This window comes from Nelumbo lutea, chromosome 5, assembly GCF_056320005.1.
Source record: "Nelumbo lutea isolate HS-2025 chromosome 5, American lotus-T2T, whole genome shotgun sequence".
Lineage (NCBI taxonomy): Eukaryota > Viridiplantae > Streptophyta > Magnoliopsida > Proteales > Nelumbonaceae > Nelumbo > Nelumbo lutea.
Genome location: NC_142688.1, coordinates 83,674,744 through 83,690,631, shown reverse-complemented (window position 1 = coordinate 83,690,631; position 15,888 = coordinate 83,674,744). Strand labels below are relative to the sequence as shown.

The following is a 15,888-nucleotide window of genomic DNA, read 5'->3' as shown; positions in this document are numbered from 1 at the left end:
TGCTAACAACTTTGAGATCAAACCTACCATCATACAAATGATTCAAAACATGGTGCAATTCTGTGGATTGGCCCACGAAGATCCCAATGCACACATTTCTAACTTTTTAGAAATTTGTGACACCTTCAAACACAATGGGGTAAGTGATGATGCCATTAGGTTGAGGTTATTCCCATTTTCTTTGAAGGATAAAACCAAAGCATGGCTGAGTTCATTACCGGTAGGATCAATAGCTACGTGGGATGAAATGGCCAGCCGTTTTCTCTCTAAATATTTTCCCCCTTCTAAAACTGCTAAAATGATGAATGACATCACTACTTTTTTCCAGCAAGAGGGGGAATCTTTATACGAGTCATGGGAACGATACAAGGAGCTGTTAAGGAGAGTTCCTCACCATGGCCTCCCCATTTGGCTGCAAGTGCAGACTTTCTATAATGGTCTTACTGACTCAAATAAGACCATATTAGATGCTGCAGCTGGAGGGTCCATAAATAATAAAACTCCTGAGGTTGCCCATGCACTTATTGAGGAAATGGCAGCCAACAACTATCATTGGCATTCTGAAAGAACTCAAACTAGGAAGCAGCATGGCTTGCATAATGTTGATACTTATACGACACTATCTGCACAAATAGGAGCACTCAGTAAGAAAATAGATGAAATGCAGATAGCTGCCATGCATGTGCAGCCTCTTAATTGTGAATTGTGTGGGGGAGGCCACATCAGTACTGACTGCCAAGTTGGCAATCAGTTCAGGCCATCTACTGAACAAGTTGACTATGTCAGCAATTCGTCAAGACAGCAGGGTTATCAGAGTCACCATACTTTTCATCCAGGATGGAGGGGACATTCAAACCAGTCCTGGCCAAATCAGCATACTTCCAAGTCATTCCACCAGACTTATCATCAGCCTGAACCAAAGTCCAATTTGGAGGAACTGATGACAAAATTTATAGCAAGTGCAGAAACCAGGTTCCAGAACTAGGAAGCCTCAATCAAAAACCTAGAAAACCAAGTGGGGCAATTGGCACAATTAATCTCTTCCAGACTGTCGGGAACTCTTCCAAACAACACTGAAGTGAATCCACGAGAGCAGGTGCAAGCTATTACCTTAAGGAATTGAAAAGAGTTGCCCGAGGTAGAAAAGAAGAATTGGGGTGAACCCAAGGCAAAAACAAGCAATTGGGGTGAACCCAAGCCACAAGTTCCATTCCCTAACAGGTTGAAGCAACAAAAATCGGAAAAGGAATTTGGTAAGTTTCTTGAAATATTTAAAAGTTTACATATTAATATTCCTTTTGATGATGCTTTAGCCCAGATGCCACACTATGCAAGGTTTTTGAAGAAATTATTGGCAAACAAAAGGAAACTGGGAGATGTGGCTACAGTTGCTTTAAATGATGAATGTTCTGCTATCCTTCTGAACAAGCTGCCTCAGAAACTCAAATATCCAAGGAGTTTCACTATTCCTTGTACCATTGGCAGTTTAAAATTTGAAAAAGCTTTATGTGACCTGGGAGCTAGCATCAATTTAATGCCATATTCTATCTTCAAGAAATTAGGGATGAATGAACCCCAACCCACTACAGTGGCATTACAATTGGATGATAGATCCATTAGACATCCTAGGGGGATCATAGAAGATGTGTTAGTTAAAGTTGACAAATTCATTTTTCCAGTTGATTTCATTGTGTTAGACATGCAAGAAGATGTGGAGGTCCCGCTTATCCTAGGGAGACCTTTCCTGGATACCGGGAAAGCAATGATTGATGTCCAACAAGGACAACTCAGCCTTAGGATACAAGATGAGGAGATAATTTTTAAAATGTCTGATGCTATGAAACATGCTCACTCTAGTGATGATTCTTGTTTTATGATTGATGCCATTGAATTGACAATTGATGAATGCTTCCAGGTAAATAGAATAATTGATCCTCTTGAACTCTGCCTCCAGTAGGGAGAACTTGAAGAAGGAGAAAATGAAGAAATAAACCTCATGATAGTATACTTGAATGATAAGCCTCAATTCAAGGGAAATGGGTGTCTTAAATTAGAGAACTTAGGCAAATTGCCTGGACCATCAGGTAAGCCATCACCCCAAGAACCCCCCACCCTTGAATTAAAGCAATTACCATCCCATTTAGAGTATGCTTTCCTTGAGGAACCATCAGATCTCCTCGTGATAATTTCCGCAGCACTGAATCCCTTACAAAGAGCAAAATTATTAAAAGTGCTACGGGAACACAAAAATGCTATAGCTTGGAAGGTAGAAGATATCAAAGGCATTAATCCATCAATCTGCACTCACAGAATTTTGATGGAAGAGGACAGCAAGCCTTCCGTTCAGCCCCAAAGGCGCCTGAACCCCAACATGAAAGAAGTGGTAAAGGCTGAAATAATTAAGTTGTTAGATGCTGGGATCATTTATCCTATTTCTGATAGTTCTTGGGTAAGCCCTGTGCAAGTTGTGCCCAAGAAAGGGGGTATGACTGTTGTTCCAAATGAGAAAAATGAACTCATCTCTATTAGAACCGTCACCGGATGGCGTGTGTGTATTGACAATAGAAAATTAAATGAAGCCACCCGGAAGGACCATATTGTTTCTTGGATGGATATTCAAGGTATAACAAGATACCAATTGCACCAGAAGATCAAGAAAAGACCACTTTTACTTGCCCATATGGAACATTTGCATACCGAAGGATGCCCTTTGGGTTATGCAATGCCCTAGCTACCTTTCAGCGATGTATGATGTGAGTTCCCCTATCACTAGTTTGAGGGTGATAAGGGGTAGCTAATTTATGTGTAATTCCATATTTCTGCATTAACCTTTCAAATTGGCTATTGCAGAAGTGAGTTCCCCTATCACTAATTATAGCTCGCGGAGTGCCAAATCGGGAGAATAGCTTCTTTAGGAAGTGTACCACCCTTCTTGAGTCATTTGTGGGTAAAGCCATGGCTTCTACCCATTTGGATACATAGTCAACTGCAACGATGATGTATTTATTCCCAAAAGAATTCGGGAAAGGTCCTATGAAATTTATACCCCAAACATCAAAGATTTCACATATCAAAATATTGGAAATGGGCATTTCATTCCGTCGGGAAATGTTTCCCGATCTTTGTCATTTGTCACATGTGGACACATACCTATGGGCATCTTTGAAAAGTGTGGGCCAATAAAAACCTGATTGTAAAACCTTGGCTGCAGTGCGACTAGCTCCAAAATGACCTCCTGCTTTTTTATCATGGCAAAATTGGAGTACCGACTCCATCTCCTCCTCAGGGACACATCTCCTTATGATCTGATCTGCACACAATTTATACAAAAAGGGTTCCTCCCACAGATAGTATTTTACATCAGAAAGGAATTTCTTTTTTTGTTGATATGAAAGGTTAGGAGGAAGGACTTGTGCAGCTAGATAATTAGCAAAATAAGCATACCAAGGATATGAGTATTTATGTATTGAGTACAACTAGATAATTAGAAATGCATTGAGTAGTCGGGGAACTTTTGTAAGTGCTCAGCTCTTATTCTTGTAAATTACCATTTAACATAAGTATAAGATCCAAGAAAAGGAGAATATGAATTTCATCATAGTCTAGCCTTCACTCCTAATTCATATATAAATCAGCTCCTTAATTGTCAAGGTTAATAATCAAATTTCACTACGTTTCACATCTGTAACTAAATCTCAATGAGAGTTCAACTTTAGAGTGCCCCTTTGAACCTCAGTTGTCACCACAATTACTTATTTCTAAGGGTGAGTGCATCTTATGCTCCATCTCACCCTTTTCTTCTTCTTTTTTCCGGTGTGAGTGCATTTTATGCTCCATCTCACACACTTTTCTCTCTCTCTCTTTTTTTTTTTTTTGTGTGTGTGTGAGTGCATCTTATGCTCCATCTCACACTGGTCACTTACTTGAGGTAGGTAAATAGGACTCATGTTCTGAGCTGCTAGTTTTACTATTCAGCTCAAAATAGTGGAGTCAATTTGGGCTTTTGTCATCCTTTGCAATTATTGAACCTCAAGAATCAGCACTTCAGATGTGCACTAGCTCTCTTGATCATTAACCATGAAATCAAGGGCTTCCATACACATGAAGATAGTTAGGGCTAGTCATGCTGAAAGGCATATTCAGCTCCCCTTTTCTCATGCATATATCAAATTAGGTCATTCACAAGAATAAAAACTTAACAAGTACGACAATCTCCCTCAACTTATTGGAATCCTTCTTAAAAATCATCAAATAGATAGTAATGAACTTGAGGAGTTCCAGTCTTTTTTTTTTTTTTGTTATGTCATTGCCTACATATGTGTGTTGGGGTGAATGAGGTGCATGGTTTCAGCCCCCATACCCTAACCTCGAGCTCAATTCATTAACAAAATCACAAACTTCTAAGGTGGTTTATGAGGCATCGGTAGTAATGGGGCTGAAGCCCGTTACGAAGTCATTAGTGATGGACACCCAACCTATGTGAAAGGAGATCCTTGGAATTAGGTTGAATGAGTAAAAACGAGTCGCTAGATGACTTGGGAAAGCACTATCATTTGCTTCCCATTTTAGATGTCGAGGAAAGATAATGTTCATTACAGATTGAGGAGGTTGAGCATGAGGCTCTTAATTAGTTAGGAATATTGTGAGCAGTGCACACTAATAACTGACCTAAGTGAGTGTGAAGTATGGCCGCTTCTAAGAGAGATCTAGGGCTGACTCTCGAAAACACTCATGATTCCAAGAGGAGAACAATGCCGAAATGTTCCAAAACAAAAGAACCACTAAAGAACTAGTGAGTTGAGTTGGTTGGGTGATTAGCTAATTACGATAAGGAGGAAAGGTTGAAGGAGTCTGACTCCACCCGTACTTTGTGACATAATCTGTCATACCTAAGTGTTGATTGAAGTCCAAAAGACATCGCCATGAATACTTTTCTCACTGTGATGCTCAGATTGTTCGATCTTCTTGTAATTTTGAATCTTGTGGGGGATTGTTGGAGGGGGATTCAAATTTACAAGAATCTCTCTCCTCCCTATTTTATTTTTGTCCTTTCCTCCCTTGAATGACTCCTTGTCCCACATTGCTTAGGAAAGGAGTGGGAGTAGAGTAAATTTGTAGTTTTGCTCCCTCTATGGGTAGGGACCCATAGGAGGAGAGGACTATAGATATTCCATGCATGTGAGGAGGGTTAGGGGTGCTTTTCACATGCACTCGCCAAGCCGAGCTGGGCCGAGGCGGGGTGGGTGTGCGCATGTACGTGCGATGCACTGAATCATTAGTTTTATCCGAATTACACATTTTCAATTTTAAAACATGTCTCTTCAAATCCAAATTTAATTTTTAAATAAATTGTTTTCATTTTTTTTCGTGTCTCTTCTTCCTCCTTGTGCCTCTTCGAACATGTGCACTATTCTGAAGAGGCTCCTTTCTAAAAGGACACATCTGTGTCCATTCGGGTATGAAATAGAGTGTTGGCCAACCTAACCAAGAGGACACACCATTTTTCGGCTTTCTTTTCTCTAAGAAATTTGAGCATCAATCTTCAGTGGTTCGCAAAGGTCTAGTAAGCGAATGCACGCCTACCACTGGCCTGTGGGCTGTTTTATCTTGGCGACCGGTTTGCGATCACCCGACTGCACCGTAGGGGCCAAATACGGTTTTAAGGAGAGTGGCCAAGTGGCACGACTCATCCCTCCATCTTCCTGCAATTTCCAATTTCGAGTTTCTGCAACAACTTCAAATCACTGCAACTTCGACAAAGGAAAGCGATTACCGACAAGTTCCATTTGCTCTCTCTTTACTATTTTTCAACAGAAAATCTCAATTGGTGGATTAGCTAGATCATTCGGCATAGATGCAGATTTTATTCCCACAATCACGGACCTTAGGGAGAGGGGATTATTGGTGTGGTGCATATCATCAAGTACCTCAAAAATAAATAAATAAATAAAAGAGTCTGTTTTAGAATTGCCACAAGGGAAAAAAATGATATACATTCTCTAACCATGATTTGGACTGGATTGAACTGCTTAGGCTGTTTGGTAATAATGCAAACCTTGAACTTATTGCAAATATGTGCCCCATTTTGGTTTGTATTTCAGTATTTTCCATACAATATTGTATTTGTACTCTTGTCAAATGGAGCCTAAGGCTCAGTTTGGAAGGAGTACATGCAAATACAAATTTGCAAAACCTTTATATTTTCTATATATTTGTACAGTATATATTTGTATTTATACTCCTTGCAAACTGAGCCTAACAGTTTTAACTTATCTCCCTCATCAACTCAACTAAATCTGGAAATAAGATTTTGATTCTATTGTTATAACATAGATGTACTCTTCATGAAAACATGCAAGAAGCTCATCAGCGCCACGCTCGGATCTTTTCTGCTTTCTCAGAGGTTAGAGTTCAGTTTTACCAAATATCACCTAAGGACATAGATGTATCCCCATGCGTAGAATAATCTTTGATTTGCTAGTCATCATGTCCTTAAATCCAGACCAGACCAGAAGCAGATAGGTTTTACATATGAATATCCTGTTCCACAGTTTATTTATATTTGAAGTCTGAGGTCTGAGATATTTTGTTCACTGGGGTGGGGGTGTTTGCTGACAATGTTTAAAAACAACTACTACATCAACAAAATCAACACACATTGGCGAACACCCCTGGCCAGATGTTGTTGTATTCTTTGAATATTCCAACAAGGAAACAAGTGTGTGTAACCTTAAGATTTTTTTGCCCTAAAGAAACAAGGTGGAAACCCATGAAAGCATGCTCAATTTTTTCTGTTGTAAGTGTATCTTTATTGTTTCTCATCATCTTGCAATTAAGGTAAAGTTTTGGTTAGCACATAAGCTAGGGGTTCAGTTGGTTCCCAGTTAGAATTGGAATCTAAATCTCTTAAAATCGGGATTGGAATGGTCTATTCTCATAATTTGTTTGATTCAGACATAAATTAGAATGAGAATTGGAATCAATTGAAATGAGATTTCATTATCAAGGGCGAAGAGAGAATACCCATTATCTCAAATGGTGAAATGTTATTTATTTGATTCAGACAGAAAAGAGGAACGCCATTTATTTGGTTCAAACAAAAATTGGAGAATGCCATTCCATCATAATGGGAATGAAATTCTGATTCCACTCAACCAAACAATAATCCCACAAACCAAATGGGCCTAAATATTATTTACTAGAATAGGGTGGCAACTATGTATTAATTTGACATTTTTCTATTATCAACAATTGATGAATCCAGATGTAACAGGCACAGGCACACATGATGATTGATGAAAATACTGAATAAGCACATAGTAAATGAACAACACCTGTCCCACAAATGTGCTTAAATCATCATGGACATAGGTGGTGGACTGGGAATCTGGGAGGTATGTACCCCACACTGCGTGCTTACTCGGTGCGCTCCCCAATTGTGTCTAACCAGATCCGGATTCATTGATGGTATATATAAGGCAGTGCTCGGTTTGAAAGAAAAAGGTGGAAAGCTTTCCCTATCATCTTTTTCTTTCAAACCAAATACACCCTAAAATGAATTTGATAAAAAGGAATTGGTGATTTTGGTTGTGAAAGGCCTGGGAGTAGGGATGTAAATGGATCGGATTGGGTAGGATTTGAATTAGGCTATATTTAAATCTGATCCAATATTGTTCATACCAGATTTGATTAGATCTGTTAGGACTTGATCTGAATTTAAATCCTATGGGTAAATCTGATCTTCAGATTTAATCTGATTCAACTTATTTTCTTTAAAAAATAATAAATTATCCAAAAAAATAAAATATATTAATTTAAATAAAATAAAAACAAATATATAAATATTTTTTAATTATTTTCATCATATATATCATATCAGATCTTCTCGAATTAAATAAAAGTGATCCAAATTCAACCAAATAAAAATGGATATCGGATCTATCCATTTGCACTCTAACTGGGAGTTGAGAGTTGAGACTTCCTTCCCCCTCACCAACCTTTATTTATGTTTTTTTATTCGGCTTGTCAGTAGGTGTGATTTTGATAGATTATGTTTTAGCTAGCTAAATAACTAGTATTAATGTATTAAAGTAGTAATAACAATATCCAGTCTCTGTCGTTCATCTACCCTCCAGCATTGAAATAAAGGAATATCGTTACCAACCCCTTTTCCCATAAACCTTGTCAATATCGTTACCCAACCCACCCCCACAACCTCGAAGTGCAATGTATAAAGTCTAAAGGAAAGAAGAGAATTATTTTCTTTTGACAAGCAATGACAGATACATGTTGACACCAACTGTTTAGCTTAGTGGAGATGTCATGTTTGGGAATCAAGAGTGGACTTTTTATTTAATTCTTTATATATATATATCAGCAACTGCCACCATTTTTTCTTTGTTTGCTTTCTAAACAAAGATTAATCTCCATGGATCGATCGGTACCATACCTGGATGGACGACTGAAGGTATGCCAAAGAAAAGTCAATAGCCAAATATCACTTGCGTCATTCACTCTTGCAAGGCAAGGAAGGTAGATGATATATTGACACGCTTAATCTTTTCCTTAATTGATATTCCTTTTTGTTTGGCTTCCTTACAATATAAATAAAGCCTCCTCTTGTGTGAGTTGTGATGGCTCTGATGAATCATGATCACTTCATGGGCCCTATCCATATTAGGCTACCTTAGCTTATATATATATATATATATATATAATTAAAATACATACATTATCCATATATATACTTTCAAAAAGCAGGTAATTTCATACAACTTTTGGTCCAATAATTGGCCTAGCTAGAATATAAATGAAAACTTCTCTTAGATCTGCTATCCTTGCTGGGAAATAAGCGCGTTAAGGTCTCGTTAATTTTCTACCCAATTAAGTTATATATTCATCGTACAGTAGTTGGTTTCAACTTTCAACTTTCAACTTTCAACCCAAGAGAGTGGAAATTCCAGGAAGATTCTAATATATAGCTGGAATGGAAAAAAGTGAACCACAATACTCTCCGGCTTTCCTCCACTTATTATTTTGCCTGCATATATCACCTTGTCCACTCTTGGATCTCCTACGTTTTCTATCTCCACTTTTTATTTATTCATTAGTCTGTGACCGGTATACCTCCAATCCAAATGAGTTAGTGCGACTACTTGACTACAATCAACAATGTTTCACACTTTTTACTACAGGCAGATCAGATTAGGATCACTGTTAAATGGGGTCTCTGGTGGGGTCACATCGGCTCCAAATTTGTAAAAGTCTCACAATGGGTCCACCAGACAATAATTTAGGGTCCATTACACAATCCTGTCCCACTACTGTGATCTATGAAGATTTTATTTTATTTTATTTTATTTTAGGGGGGTGGGTTAAAATTATAGTCATCTCGATCATTCATAGCTACTCTTTGTTAATTTGGTGGTTCTATTGCTCCATTGCAGACTTCTTGAGTAACTCTTTTCAGATGATTAAAACATTAATTATAATCAATATTTCTTCATCTTGTGGCTAAATGGATTTACTTCTAAATAATCTCTACTAACATAACTGATTCCTCTCTTTCTTAATTGGCATCCACCCTATAAAAACCTAAATCCATAATTGATTTTAGCTGTGGCTTATTCCCAAATTAATGAATTGACCTTGCTTAAATATAGTAAAATGCAACTACAGAATGATCAAAGATTTACTCAGATGATTCCTTTGACATCACCCCAAGAACCTTTCATCAAAGTCAATGTTGATGGGGCAGTGGGTCCTCTATGATCGATTTGAAATTGGTATTGTTGTTTGAACCCATTTGGGTGAATTGATTTGTGGTAGATTTGCTTGTGCTCCAAAATCTAATTCTGAGATGGCTGAAACATTGGCTTTTAGAGATGGTTTACAATTGGCTCAAGATGTATTTATCACACACATTGTTCTTGAAGGAGATGTGCAAAAAATTACTAACATCTTGTTAGATCCTCAGTTGAGGCCCCATGGCAGCTTCATACAGTCATAACCGATTGTAAGAATCTTTTGCAAGGATTATCAAGCTTATATATCTTTCATCCCTCATATAGGCAATAATGTTGTAGGACTCAAACTTAGTCCATGTCTCTATATTTTCTTTTGCCTGTACTAAGAACTGATTCAGTGCAATGAATGATATAAGCTTAAAACATCCATCCATCCATCCATCTTAGCATTTTTATCTCAGTTATACAGTTATACCTATTCTTTGATTTTTTTTCTTTTATTTGCTTGACGCTCGGTCCTGACAACAATTGTAGTTGTATGGTCGTCTTGTTAGGGGTAGTTGAATCGGCAGAATCAATAGGTAGCTACTGGACAATGTCAGGGCACCTGGTACGTGAGAAACCGATATTAGCATATTCTTCATTCTTTATTTTAATTGAAAATTTGAAAAAAAAAAAAAAAAGAGAGGATGATTTTAATTAAAAGCTCTTCCCGTACACATAGTCCAAGTCCAATACTTGACTGGTCCGCTGGTTCTCTTATGAAATGGACGTTTTGGAATTTGGACCCACCAAAATCAACCACACGCGGTGGAAGCAGAAAATTTGTATATTAAGCCTAGTTTGAAAGGAATACAAATATAAATATATATAAAATATAAGATTGTACTCTCTACATATTTATATTTGTATTTGTACTCCATCTAAACGTAGCCTTAGTTTGAACAAGTACAAATGCAAAGATGTATAATGCAGAGCTTAGCATTTTGTATTTGTGTTTGTACTTTTTCTCAAATTGAGCCTTAGGCTCCATTTAGAAAGAATACAAATATAAATAATATTATAAATATAAGGTTTGTATTATATCTATAAATCTGTATAATACAAAATAATATAAAATATAAGGTTTTGCATTCCTTTAGAATGAGTACAAATATAATTGCGTAGAGTGTAAAACTTTGTATTTTGTATATATTTGTACTATAATATTTGTATTTATATTCTTTCCAAATTGAGTCAAATACAAATATGTATTAGGCTCAGTTTGGAAGGAGTATACATACAGATTTGCATAGTATAAAACCTTGTACTTTGTATTATTTTGTATATATTTGTACTATACATGTTTGTATTTGCGTTCCTTACAATTACAAATATGCATAGTATAAAACCTTGCATTTGGTATCATTTTGTATGTATTTGCATTGTACATATTTGTATTTACACTCCTTCCAAACAAAGCCTTAAGTGTAAATACAAATATGTAGAGTGCAAAGCCTTATATTTTGTATGTATTTGTATTTGTATTCTTTCCAAACTGAGCTTTAGGTTGTGTTTGGTTGCAATGCAAATAAATTTGTACTGATGCAAAACTATGACAGTACAAATGATTTGAGTTTAAATTCTGATCTATCTTTGTTTCAAATTTTAGTTTATTTTATTTGATTGCAGTGCAAATGAAATAAATTAAAATGTGAAACAGAATAAAGTAAAACCCAAAACAAAATTAAACTAAAATTTGCATTTTCTTCATTTGCACTCCCATGCATTTATACTAGTGCGAATAAAATTGAACAGAAACCAAACACAACCATAGAAAAAAATAGAAAATGCTTGATGTCTATAATAATAATAATAATAATAATAATATATTTCTTAACCTATAAAAGATTAGGTAGGTGTTGGAGATGGGGCTGCATCTCAAGTCGTTGCTTTGTGCTTAATGAAAATATATAGTATTCTATCTTAATGCCTAAAACCCTTCAGATTGCAATTGGTTGTTTTCTTTTAATGTTTAATTTAATAATCTTAGAAGTTAGAAGAATATAAAATGAATGAAGGAAAGGCCGTAAGTTAGAAGAATATAAAAGGGACGGTAGTCCATGGAACACTATACACTAACACCACATTGGGCCTTTGGGAATGGCCGTAGCCCGTAAGTTGAGAGGTGGGAGGAGGCAGGTCACACCATGTACATGACGCTCTTATCCATATTGGATTCGATGATTTAATTTACAAAAAATATCCTCGTTATATGTATATACAACATATAGCCCATTGTGAAAATAAATTAAAGGGGCATTTCATAACAATTAACCAAGTGGCTGAATTGAACCATGAGATGTACGTTCACTCCGTGTTCACATGCCATCAATCACACTATATAATGTCTTTAAATCATACACCAGTTGATGTAATGTCCTGTTTTTTTTTTTTTTTTTTTCTTTCAAACACGTACTAGTGTGTGTTCACATTTTATTCATTTATTGAGGTTTCCGGATTGTTCAGCTGCTACCGTGATTTCTTCCAAATCTGAAAGCATAAACGCTAGCAAGCTGAGATATGAACAATAAGCCCTTTGTGGTAAGGTCTTCCGGTTCGGATATGATGCCAACTGCCAACATGGCAAACAGCCATTTGATAATCAACCTCTGACATGTCATTCAGCAATTGATGAATCTACAACCTCGATCCCTATGGCTTATTTGCCAAGACAAAATATTAAATCATTTCAGTTCAGCCAATTTTATCAAATGGTAGGGTTAGCAATGAATCTTTATCTATCTCTTTCTGCTTATGAGCTATTTCTTAGGGAGGACCTCCACCCCATAAAGAACATAGCCTCTATGGCTGTCAAATACAGCCCAAATCTGAGATCTAATATAATTGGTTTGGATTTGGTGGAATATTTCATTAAACAATAACAAAAAAAAAAAAACTCGAGCTTTAAAAGTAATAATTGAACCAACTGTGAATATAATTCTGTTTGAACAAGACTAGAATTTTATCTAACAAACATACAATATTATTATCTAATGGTTTACATGGTTGAAGGTGTAGAGTAATAACTTTCCTACTTCGTACGCATTAGTATTTGATGAATTCGGATTAGTTGAACATTTTAGCTGTTCAATGGATTGTGAAATCAACGATGAGGTTTTACGTTAGTAATAAATTCATGGGTTTTACTGTAAAAAATGTGGGCCCCATGTATTTAATACTGGCGTAGAACCAATTATTTAGTTACACAACCCGCTGAACAGCTAAACCTTGCTCATATTTGATAGAGTTAACCCTAATGCATTGATTGTCTTCCATACCCATTTCTTTTATTTATTTATTTTTCTTTTCTTTCCTTTTTTACAAATGCTAGCATGTAGAATAATAGTATTCACTTCACATGTTATGAACTTGTAACTAATCGTCTATCTCGGGGAAGTGGATTAGCTGGAGACAAAAACATATACACTTGGATGAAATATCTATCACGATTGAGCATGCCATTACTCACAGTGGATCCCATCTGTACTGAACACTGGTGTGTTCAACCATCATAGGTAGTTCAACCGGGTGTGTATGCTTTTGTTTCCAGCTCATCCCAACTGCTATCTTGAAGGCCTCTTATTCTATATATGGAAGTCAATATAGATATAAAGGGTTGAGAGAGGGAAGGGTGCTAGTTGGATGCCTACAACTAACTACCTACTTAGGGGGTGTTCAACATGAATGTTTTTGTTTTCATGTGTTTATTATCGCATCAAAGGTGTTCTTGAATTCTGTGTTTGTTTTCAAGGACAAACAAGTTGAGTTTTTTTAATGTTTCTAGAACTATTCATTCTAAGTAATGGTTTTTAAAACTAAGGTTGTGTTTGATTGCAATGCAATTTTATTTGCACTAGTACAAATGCATGGAAGTGCAAATGAAAAAAATGCAAATTCTCGTTTAATTTTGCTTTGTGTTTCACTTTATTCTATTTCATAACTTTCATGTCATAATTTATTGCCATAGTTTTGCACCAATGCAAATTTATTTGTATTGCAACGAAACACACCATAAGGCTCAGTTTGGAAAGAGTACAAATGCAAATATGTACAGTACAAATACATATACAATAATATAAAATACAAGGTTTTGCACTACATATTTGTATTTGTACTCCTTTCAAACTGAGCCTAAAGAAAAATTTGTGATATAGAAATTACATGATTTGTGGAAACAAAAAATTAACAAACAAGTTTTCAAGATTATGATTTATGGAAACAATAAGTTCATTTCAATATGTACTTTTCAATTTATGGCTTAAATTCATTACAACAAATTTGTAAGTCTTAGGCCATGTTTGGGAGTGTTTAAAAATAAGTTCTTATTTGGGTGGGAACCACACCATTAAGCACTTATTAGTGTTTGGGAAATAAGCCTAAAATAAGTGCTTATTTTAAAAAGGGCAAATTTCTTAAACTACCCTTATGGTCTAGTTAATTGACTACCTCTACCCTTACTGTTTACATGGTCTTAAAATACCCCCACTGTTTTGGACAATTGTCTAAGACCTCCCTTACCATTAACTTTCCATCATACTTTATTCACATGTGACATCACGTCACTGCTAATTTTTTTAAAATTCCTAAACTACCTTTCTCCTCCCCATTCCTCTTTCTCCTCCCAATGTCTCCATCTTTTCCTTTCTCTCCTCTTCCCTTCCATATTTCTTTCCCGTTGTAGGGCCTCTATTAATAGATTCTGAGAAATCAATTATAAATCAGCGTTGCATCATTCTCAGACCGCCTATTCTCCTCACTTTTCATGAGGAGAGAGAGAGATGGTTGTGAATCAGGGACATGGCCGAAGAGTTCCACCCAAAAATACCTATAAACCCAAAAAACACACAAACAAGAGAGAGAGATATGACTGTGAATCGGGGAGAAATACCCAGAAACCCAAACTATGTGCTATCTTATCATGAAAACCTAATTTGGCATTTCTTGTCGTTAAAACCAAATTAGGGAGGTAATGATGCCAGAAATACCCAGATATGGCTGTGAATCAGCAATGCCAAATCAGGGAAGTTGCCTATCGGGTGAAGTCCAAAAAAATTAGATTTTTTTTTTATTGTGGTGGAAAACGTTGAAGTTTCAGGAGAGAGAAGATGAGAAGGAGAAGAAACACGATAATGGATTCTCCTGCTAATGTTGTAAGCTTTGATTCGGTGCTTTAAAAGGGATCCCCCTAGGAACTTTGTTGGAGCATTATGTCAGGCAACAACTTGGAAGTGGAAGAAGAGGAGAACTCTATTGGAGCATTCTCAAGATTCCGCTAGGAACTCTCTTGGAGCATTTGTTTTCATGTATTTTTTGTTCTCTTTGATTTACAGATTAATAGAGGAGAACTAGGAGTGTTCACGGGTTGGGTTGGACTGGTTTATTGGAATTTTCCCAACCGATCCGACTTGGTCGGGTTATCTGAGGTGAAAACCGAAATCGACCCATTGATAGGCCAAACCGACCTAGTCAGTTTGAGTCGGGTTGGGTCGGTTTCTGTTTTGCTCCTGTACAAAATGACACCTATTTGAGTTCTAATTGTAATTGCCTAATGAGTTGCCTATTTGGTTTAAAAGATTATAGAAAATTAGAAACTATGATAGATTGCCTATTCAAATTATAATTGCCTAATGGGCCTTCTAGTTCTAGTAGAAGACTAGTTATAGTTAAGTAGGAAACTACTCAAACTAGGAACTACTGAACTAGTAGAAGACTAGTTCGCCTCGGGTTGGGTTGATTTCGGTTTTCACACAAGAAAACTGAAACCGATCCGATATATCGGTTTATATATTTGTCCAACCCAAAACCGATTGGTACTGATAAAAACCTGACCGACTCGGGTTAGTCGGTTTGGTCGGATTGGGCATTCTTATGAACAGTCCTAGAGGAGAACCAAGAAAAAAATGGGATTTTCGTTCTTTCTCTTTTCATTGCCATTCTTTTCTTTTTCCCTCTCAAACCATAAAATATAGAAGCTGAAGTGAGTGTTTCCTCTTGTTCAAAGTGCTCACCATGGGATAGAAAGAACCTACTATTAGAGTCCACTTGTAAGGGACAATACTATTTTTTGTAATTCAACTTGTTTATTATAAATACAAAATGG

General features: G+C 36.4%; 1 non-coding gene across 1 annotated transcript; it reads right to left on the bottom strand.

Moving 5' to 3' along the window:
* Positions 1-295: 295 nt before the first annotated feature.
* Positions 296-402, bottom strand: LOC148853172 (small nucleolar RNA R71). The gene has a single exon (XR_016100080.1). It is a non-coding gene; the product is annotated as a small nucleolar RNA R71 (small nucleolar RNA).
* Positions 403-15,888: the final 15,486 nt, after the last annotated feature.